The 9,628-nt window shown below is 52.3% G+C and overlaps 2 non-coding genes across 2 annotated transcripts; one reads left to right on the top strand and one right to left on the bottom strand.

Annotated features, from left to right (window-relative positions):
* Positions 1 to 364: 364 nt before the first annotated feature.
* Positions 365 to 436, bottom strand: TRNAC-GCA. Its single transcript has one exon. It is a non-coding gene; the product is annotated as a tRNA-Cys (tRNA).
* A 4,808-nt stretch (positions 437 to 5,244) lies between these two features.
* On the top strand, positions 5,245 to 5,317 carry TRNAV-AAC. Its single transcript has one exon. It is a non-coding gene; the product is annotated as a tRNA-Val (tRNA).
* The last annotated feature ends 4,311 nt before the right edge of the window (positions 5,318 to 9,628 follow it).

The raw sequence follows: 9,628 nt of genomic DNA, 5'->3' as shown, positions 1-9,628 counted from the left end.
TCCTGCATGCCTGAACAATATTTTTATACTCCTCCCTGGTCATTTGTCCAATCTTCCACTTCTTGTAAGCTTCTTTTTTGTGTTTAAGATCAGCAAGGATTTCACTGTTAAGCCAAGCTTGTCGCCTGCCATATTTACTATTCTTTCTACACATCAGGATGTTTTTTTCCTGCAACCTCAATAAGGATTCTTTAATCCTTTAGAGGATTGGAACTGATTTCAGTGAAGGCACACGTTTGCTAGGTTTTTATGCATTTGCACAGGAAAACATTTAGTGTTTCCATTCATTTCAGGGATCCCTATTCATTGGAACTCCTGAACATAATGGAAATGCCCTTATTTTTGTTGAAAGAAGAGGTTTGTAAGGGGGTACTTGGATTTGAACCAAGGACCACTTGAACTGCAGTCAAACACTCTACCACTGAGCTATACCCCCATGACTGTTGTGTAGGTAAGTCAGAGATCTTAAAGATTTTGAAGGACAGGCCCTGCCTCAGAGATCTCCTGTTCTGTTCCCAGACCACAGTGCTTTTAAAAATGGGGTTTGATTAAACTTATAGATCCATGTAAACACCACAGCTTGCACACCCACCCCCATAGCTTCCCCCAGTGACATAGCTACCACCTCTCGGGGAGATGGGTTAACTACACGGACAGGACAGCTCTTTCCCCTCCGCTTAGAGCATCTTCATTATTTATGAATAGGTAGGAAATAACCTCCTGAATGGACAGTAACCAATTTAGCAAATATTGCTGGGTCTGCATTCAATATGGGTACCTGGTCGTATTGGCTGGATTAGTAGGAGCATTGCCGGCAGATCGAGGGAAGTGATTATTCCCTTCTATTCGGCACTGGTGAGGCCACATCTGGAGCATTGCGTCCAGCTTTCACCCCCCTACTACAGAAACAAATTGGAGAGAGTCTAGGGGAGGGCAACAAAAATGAATCGGGGGCAGGGGACTGACGAGGAGAGGCTGAGGGCAGGGCCACCCAGAGGGGGGGCAGGGGGGGCAATTTGCCCCAGGCCCTGCAGGGCCCCCACGAGAATACAGGATTCTAGAGTATTGCAACTTTTTTTTATGGAAGGGGCCCCCGAAATTGTTTTGCCCCAGGCCCCCTGAATCCTCTGGGCGGCCCTGCCCCCTCCACCCCCTTCCCTCGTTCTCCTCTCTCTGAGGCCCCACCTGTGCTCTGCCCTCACTCCCATTGGCCACTTCCCACCCCCGCTCTTCCACTGTGGCTGAGGCCTGCTGGTCGCTCGCTGCTCTCCTCCCCGAAGACCTCCTTGTGTCTCTCCACCCCCTACCCCACGGCCTGCCTGCTGCCCCCACCTCTCTGCCCCTCCCCTGAGACCCGCCCTGCCCACCGCCCCCACCTCTCTGCCCCTCCCCTGAGACCCGCCCTGCCCACCGCCCCCACCTCTCTGCCCCTCCCCTGAGACCCGCCCTGCCCACCGCCCCCACCACTCTGCTCCCCCCCTGAGACCCGCCCTGCCCACCGCCCCCACCTCTCTGCCCCTCCCCTGAGATCCACCCTGCCCACCACTTGCATCTCTCTGCCTCTCCCGAGACCCACCCTGCCCACTGCCCCCACCTCTCTACCCCCTCCCCTGACCTTCCCTGTCCACCACCCCCACCTCTTTGCCCCTCCCCTGAGACCCGCCCTGTCCACCTCTTTCCTCTGTCGTCTGTTGTTATTCCTTGAAACATCAAGGATGGAATTAAAAGCTGAGTTTACTCCAGGGTGAGGAAAGAAAGGAGCCTGTGTGTGTGGGGAGAGGGAGTGTGTGTGTGGGGAGAGGGAGTGTGTTGCACACTGTCTCTATGTTCAGACAGCTGCTGCAAGCAACCAGGCCTGAGGCAGGGGGAGGGGGCAGCCCCAACATGAGCCCCCGCTTCCCTCACTGGCTCAGCTCAGCACAACTGCCTCTGTCACACGCACACACACACACACACACCGCTTCTGCTGAGCTCTGTGTCAGGGGTGCTGGAACAGGGGGTTTAGAGGGCCGTGGCCCCACCACTCTTAACTGGCTGTTAGGACAAATGATGGATGGGGGAAAGGGGGAGTCTTGGGGGGGGAGAGGCATTCTGTGGGTGTGGCCTCGGGGGGAGAGGTGGTGTGAGTGTGGGTCCTTGGGGAAGGGTTTTCATGGGAGTGCCACAGTTCAGACAATAGTGACCCCCCCCCCCACTGTAAGGAAGCTCCCGCCGCCCCTGCTCTGTGTTCGTAGCGCGGGAGAGAGCAGCGTTCCAGGGCAGTGATTTGCTCCCCGGGGCTCCGCCAGGGGCGCTTGGGAGGCTGCAGGGAGCCCTGGGCCCTTTAAATCACCAGACTGGGGAAGCCGGGCCAGGCTGGCACAGCGTACCCGCTCTTGCCAGGACCTCATACCGGAATGTACCAGCTTACGTTCACCTCTGGAAGGTCCTCACGTGGATCAATAACTGGTTAAAAGACAGGAAACAAAGGGTAGGAATAAATGGACAGTTTTCAGGATGCAAACAGGTAACTAGTGGTGTCTGTACTGGGACTAGTCAACATCTTCATAAACGACCTCCTGAACAGCGAGGTGACAAAATTTGCGGATGATCCAAAACTACAGAGGATAGTTAAGTCCAAAGCAGACTGGGAGGAGCTAAAAAGAGATTTCACAAAACTAGGTGAAAGGGCAACAAAATGGCAGATGAAATTCAATGTTGATCAATGCAAAGTAATGCACATTGGCAAACATAATCCCAACTACACATAGAAAACGATGGGATGTAAAATAGCTGTTCCAACTCAAGTGAGAGATCTTGGAGTCACTGTGGATAGTTCTCTGCAAACATCCACTCAATGGGCAGCGGCAGGCAAAAAGTGAACAGAATGTTGGGAATCATTAAGAAAGGGATAGAGAATAAGAGAGAAAATCTTATTGCCACTGTATAAATCCATGGTACGCCCATATCTTGAATACTGCGTGCAGATATGGTCGCTCCATCTTAAAAAAGATGTATTGGAATTGGAAAAGGTTCAGAAACAGGTATGGAGTGTCTGCCATGTGAGGAGAGAATAATAAGACTGGGACTTTTCAGCTTGGAGAAAAGCTGACTAAGGGGAAATATGCTAGAGGTCTATAAAATCATGACTGGTGTGGGGAAAGTAAATAAGGAGTGTTAATTATTCCTTCTCATCACACAAGAACTAGGAGTCACCAAATGAAATGAATAGGCAGCCCGTTTAAAACAAACAAAAGGAAGTATTTTTTCACACAACGCACAGTCAACCTGCGGAACTCCTTGCCAGAGGAGGTTGTGAAGGCCAAGACTATAACAGGGTTCAAAAAAAGAGCTAAATCGATTCATGGAGGACATGCTCTGAGCCAGGATGGGCAGGGATGGTGTCCCTAGTCTCTATTTGCCAGGAGCTGGGAATAGGTGACAGGGGATGGGTCACTTGGCGATTCCCTGTTCTGTTCATTCCCTCTGGGGCACCTGGCTTTGGCCGCTATGGGAAGACAGGATACTGGGCTAGATGGACCCAGTATGACCCAGTCTGGCCGTTCTTACGTCCTTATGCTCCTTTCATAAGATGCCTGGGATTCTGCCTCACAATGTGTCCCTGAGGTCTCAGCCAAAATGCCCAGACAGGCAAACACTCTGGGCTCCTGAAGCCTCTGCCCCCCACCTAGTGCCTATGGCTCATCCCTGACCCTTGCTGCTGCTCCTTGCTATAGACTGTGAGAGGAGCGGAGGCAGCGCAGGAGCCTTCTGGGGACGCAGATCTGAGGCTTTGGGAGAGACATATTGTCTGAGACATCAGAGCGCTGCAAACCCTGCAGCCACCCCCTCAATCCGGGGCCTGTTCCAGCCCTGAGTCTGGGCTGCCGCGATCCCTCCCCCACAGCAGGGCTCCCACAGATTACAGCCTGGAAATAGGCGTGTGAGATTAACTCCTGCTCTCCCTGACAGGGCCTCCCCTAGACCAAGTGCCTCTCCCAGGCAAGACGTGTCTTCAGTGCCCCCCCCCGCCCCCCATATGTTAAAATTTTGAATATCTTATTTTTCATTGCATTTGTAGCTCAGCTCATGATTTTGACGCACAATTTCGACGCATGATTTTCTCTGTCATATAAGATGATAAATTTGCAGGCTAGGTTCTGTAAACCTGTATTTATTCATGCCATATATAAGCAAATAAAACAAATGCATTTTCTTTAAGCATATAGAAACTTTTTAATTTTGACAGTAACTGAAATGTACTAACATCTAGCAATGGAGCACTCACCAGCACAGGGTGGGCCAGTATTAAATAGTGTTACAGTCGGAGACAGACAACATTAGGATGTTAACCCCAGGCCCTTTGTTCAAAGGTCGCTTCTCTCGCCTTTCCCCCATGAACTGAAGCGTAGCATTACAGAGATCCAAAGATTGGCCAATGGCATTTTAAAGTGCTAAAATAGCAAGTGATGTCAGTCTCTCATTGGCCATCAGCGACTGAAGATGTGGTTTAATGAGCCGAAGCTTCAAGGCGAGGGTGGCTCTGTCCACTGCCTTCCGTTGTGCTGCTGGGCACCAAGTCTCTGGTGGCCAATATGTGACGCTGGGAGAAGAGAGTGGGGTGGCAAGTGGCGGCAGGACTTTTGCCACCAGGGTCTAGCTGCCCAACTTCCTCCTGGTACTGCTGGCCCCCCGTCGCCTTCAGGAAACCCAGGAACTAAGGCAGGAATAGGGCGAGGAAGCAAGTGAAGCCGAGCAAGGAAGGCAAAAGTGAATCTTGTCTTCATGGGCCGCTCGCAATGACGTCCTTTTTCTGTGCCACAGCTGACAACAACATCCCAGACAGAAAAGCAGGAGGCCAAAAAGAAACCGAGCAGCTGCTGAAGTAGTTCAGTTGGGAGCGTGCTAGACTAACAGGCTCTTCTGTCCCCCTGTGTGCACGGGTGGGATGTTTTCTGAAAGTGCAGCAGTTCCTTTAACTGCCACGAGTCCCTCATTTCAGGCTATGCAGCAGGAAAAGGCAGCATGGGCTTCTGCACCGAGTTGGCCCACCTGACCTTTCATTCTTCTCTTGCTCTTTGTCAGCAAGGGGAAGAAAAAGCAGCTCTCCCTCAAGCTGGAGTCACAAGGGCGACGTAAGGATGACTTCCTGAGTGCCCGCTCCAGTGCTCTGCTCTGCCAGCTGACCCTTCGAAGGGCTGCCACCACTTTCTCCAGGTTTGTCCATCGGTCTGTGCCAAGGTGAGCAACAGCCAAGCAGATGGAGTTTCTGTAGTGTAGTGGTTATCACGTTTGCTTAACACGCAAAAGGTCCCTGGTTCAAAACCAGGCAGAAACATGCTGGCTTCCTTTTCCCAGATCCCCTTGCTGTTCAGGAAGGCCTCCTCCTTCTCCTATTGGCCTGTCCGTGGGATAACTCCAACCCCTGCATGAGAGAGGGTGCTGACAGCAGTGGAGAAAGCACCTTGGCATCAGGCTGGAGAACCTAGAGGAGTTAGGCGTGTTACCTTTTGGAGGCTTGAGGCTTGGCCTCCTCTGCCCTGAAAGGTTGGCCGGTGGAGGCCGGCTCTTCCTGCTGGCCTCCTCTGCGTGACTTGCCAAAGGAGGAAGTGAGGCAGGAATGGGGCAAAAGAGGAAAGTCGAGCTGAGGAAGGCAGGGCAGAAGCTAAGCGCCTCAGTGCGGCTACGTGGGGTTAGTAGAGCGTCACCATTCGATCTGCAAAGTCGGGGGAGGTGCGATTGGCTGCTGGGAGGCAGAATCCTGTGCCTGCCTCTTGGCTTCCCAGGGGTGGCTACTTGCAGCCCAGGAGAAGCGGGGTTCTGGGGGGACGGAAAAGCAGCAATGGCGAGGCTGAGTGGGCTCCTTTCTGGCCGACATGGTGGGCTGTGGTGGGTCTGGGAGTTGCCTGTAAGCCATAAGTGGACTTGGTGCAGTGAAAACCGCTGCTCCATTCTGGCTGACCTGGGGGCGCCACTGATGACATGGGAGTGGGGGCAGGGCGCTGGCTGTGAGCAAATGGGATCCAGGAAGCCCCAGCCTGCCCCTTCTCTCCTGCCATGGGGAGCACGGCCTAGAGCCTGCCCAGCATGCATTACAGAGATCCAAAGATTGGCCAATGGCATTTTAAAGCATGCACTGCAGCTCGAGCATTAAGCCTTCCTGTGCGGCCTGTGCTGGAGCTGACCCTGGACCCCTGTGGGGCACTGTTGGGGGAAATCCCGACTGCACATAATTCTGGCCACAAGATCAACCCATTGGGTCGAATGGGGCAAGCTGGAGGCCTGGTGCCTTAGTCTGTGGGGCCAGCAGGTCAAGCCATTTTCCTGCATGTGGAGGGAGGCAGCTGCTGTGGTTCGCCCTTCCTGCTCCCTGCGCTGCTGCACCCTAAAATCCCTGTCGGCCGGCAAGATGGGCTGGGAGCCTGGAGAGAGGAGGCAAAGGGGTGGCCCGAGCCCCCTTGGCCACTGCCCCTGCCCCAGGCAGCCCACAGAGACCTGATGCCTCCCCAAGTGACACACGGAGATGTGCCGGCAGCGCTAAGGTGGCTCCCTGCCCACTCTGCCCCCTCCCTCCCTGCCACACTGCTCCTGGAAGTGGCCGGCATATCCCTGCAGCCCTGAGTGCAAATGCCACAGCTGACCCGCCCCCGTATTCCACTGCCTAGGAGCCACTGCCGGAGGGGAGAGTGTGCCAGTCACTTTGGGAGCTGTGCTGCCCGAGGTAAGCACCTCCACCCCCCGACCACCTCCTGCACCCCTACCCCTGCCCCAGCACAGAGGCTCCCTGTGTCTTGAACAAGCACTTTCAAGGATTGGCCAAGAACTTCTGCTCTGTTTCTGTGAAAGAGACACAAAAAAGGGAGCCCAACGGACAAGTTTAGTTCGCAAGCACAAACTGGCAGGGCCAAGCCTGGATCTCTCAGTGACTCAGAAGGCTCTTCAGCCAGCTCTTCCCAAAGGCCAGTCTCTAGAGGCTTTTGTGACATGATGTACTTCAAAATAGCTCCCTGTAGCTCACATAGTCATCGTTCATATATGGCTGTGATATGTCCTACCAACCATTCCATGTAAGTTATCATATGAAAAGTCATGATCTGCGGAAATCGGTTATTCTGTCCAAATATATATAGCATGAGGGTGTGTGAAGTTATGCATTTTGCTGTCTGGTTGTTACTGAAATAGGCTCTAATTTTGCTAGTGAACCCTGCGGAGGAGCGTGTTCAACAGCCATGAATCAGCAGAGGAATTGTAATTAAGGGATTTCCAATTCAGTGACAGATGCCCAAACACAACACTATGGGGACCGCTCAAGTCTATGACTCAGTTGCACAAGACCACACCAGGAGGATTCCCCAACCTAGTGACTCAGCAGAGCCCACCCGGACACGTCTGGGCAAGTGTCTTCTAGACACTTGAACTAAGGATATAAAATCGGAGACTGTGGCATCATGTTTTTGCCTTTCTCCTCCCCCACCTATGCTGGAAGCAGCGGGAATCCTGAGAAAATGAAGGTCATCTGAGGACAGTAATCCAGGTTTTAGGGGAAATTCTATGTATTAAGGAGGGTAACATCCAGTAGGATGAGAAAATTGCTTGACCTAACTACTGCCTAGTGTAATAAGGTGTAAAGTTTAGATTTTGCTGTGGTCATACAATGCTTAGTGCTCTGCGTTTTGCCTCAAGAGCCATGGATGCAAGTTGAGTTACGATGACCTTTTCCTTGTCTCCACATTTCTTATGTGCTTCCTTCTGACACTTGTCAGAAAAAACAACTGGTTTCTTTTGCAAGCATTTGCATTGCAAGGCAGAGGCAGTCTTCTCTGTTTCCGCAAAAGAATCACCAAAAGGTGGGAAGAGCAGACACATTTGTTAAGGCGCTACTGGGAGCTGCATCCCTAACTCCACTTTACCTGGCAGGCGAGTCACCCAGCTTAGCCACGGTGCGACTCTCTGGGACTTTTCTCCCAACCGCTCCATTTTTCATCAATGACAATCAAAAGGAAGGTGACATGACATCTGTGTGTGAACATCTCCAGGGAATCACAAGGATGTGTGGCGCAGGCTCTCGTGTTGCAGCAATTGCAGTCGAAACAACCGCCATGCCAATGCCAGTCATAGCAGCGTTTTCATCAACTCCAGGTTTGTGATTTGATTGTTTCCAATGCTTCTCTCCAAAGAAGCCTTTTCCTTAGCAAGCAATGACTTGGATACCAAGGGAGGCCTCTTCTGTTTCCTAGGCAGACACAGGAAAATGTGAGCAGAGGAGACAAAAGCCATACACCAAGGCGAGTTGAACCCAGGGTCTCCTGTTTACTAGGCAGGTGCTTTAGCCAGCTAAGCCATGGTGCCTGCATGAAGAAAGTATTTGCAACTGTTTCATTTGATGGTTCAAATCAACACCTGCAAATTCTAAAGTACAGATGTTCCCCATTTCCCTCAAGACTTGCAGACCTTGAGGTGTCTGGCTCTCTGGGCACAGAAAGCCACAGCTGAGTAGACAGAGGGCTTCTAACATGTGCCTCTCCCACCAGTCACTGTGATCATATAATGGTTAGTGAACTGTGTTTCAGTCGCAGCAACCTCAGCTCAGTTCTGAGTCATGGTAACCTTTCCTTCAGCTCCAGACTTCTCATTTGCCACTTTCCACGTGTGGTGGGCTGTCTGCCCCAAACAAGCAGGAGAAAGATTAAGGCAGCCTTGAAGAGGCTGTGCAGAACCCAGCCTATCAAGAAAGGGCTTATTGGGAGAGCCAATCAGGAGAAGGCTTGCTGGAGCAGCCCATATATAAAGAGCTGCTCAGCACAGCGAGAGTTAGTCACTCCTTGGAGTTTGAGGAGGGAGGGAGGGTTGGCTGCTATGAAGGAAGGAAGGAGCCAGGAGGGCACCATGATCAGAGTAGTGCTGGGGTAACGGGTGCATGAGTGACCTCCTGGCTGACTACTGCCAGACTAAGGCCCTGATACAAAGGTGGAGGAAGGTTCTAGGTCTGTTGGGAAATGGTCCAGGGGAACAGATGGCAGGGTTGGAGGTTCACACCTTTTGCCTCAGTAGCCACTGACACAGGTGGCTACACCCTGGACTGCAGCCGGCCACTGAGGTAAGTGTCTGGGTAGAGGACATCCCCCCTCCCCAGCAGGGGGGAGAGAACTGAGTGGGGCACAGCCAGAGGGCTGTGTCCATAAGAGGACACTGAAGTCCTGAGAGCAACATGGGTCCTAATGATAGAACAGATGGTGGCCAGACGCTACTAGATGAGGGCGCACCGGTGAACCAGAGCTAATTGCGAGGATGGTCAGCAGGAGGTGCTGCAGTGAGGCATGCCCCATGGCACCAAGACTTAGCCGCAAGGAAAGCTCTCTCTGTCTTGAACAAGCACTTAGAAGGATTCTGCTGACAGATCTTTTCTTTTTCTGAAAAGAGCTACAAAAAAAGGAGCCAACAGACACACTAGGTTTGGCAAGGAAGAACTGTCGGGCCAAGCCAGGCTCTCCTGGTTAGTAGGAAGGTTCTTCAGCCAGCTCTTCCCAAAGATCACTATCTAGAGACCTTTAAACAGCCACTGCAGATGTTCACCACAAAAGAGATGCCAAAATGGAGTTCTCCACTGCCTGCAGCCATTACGCTACCAGGAGTTCTGTGCACAGAGAGG

The sequence above is a fragment of the Mauremys mutica genome, unplaced genomic scaffold (assembly GCF_020497125.1).
Source record: "Mauremys mutica isolate MM-2020 ecotype Southern unplaced genomic scaffold, ASM2049712v1 Super-Scaffold_100472, whole genome shotgun sequence".
NCBI lineage: Eukaryota > Metazoa > Chordata > Testudines > Geoemydidae > Mauremys > Mauremys mutica.
This window is presented reverse-complemented; position numbering and strand designations above follow the sequence as displayed.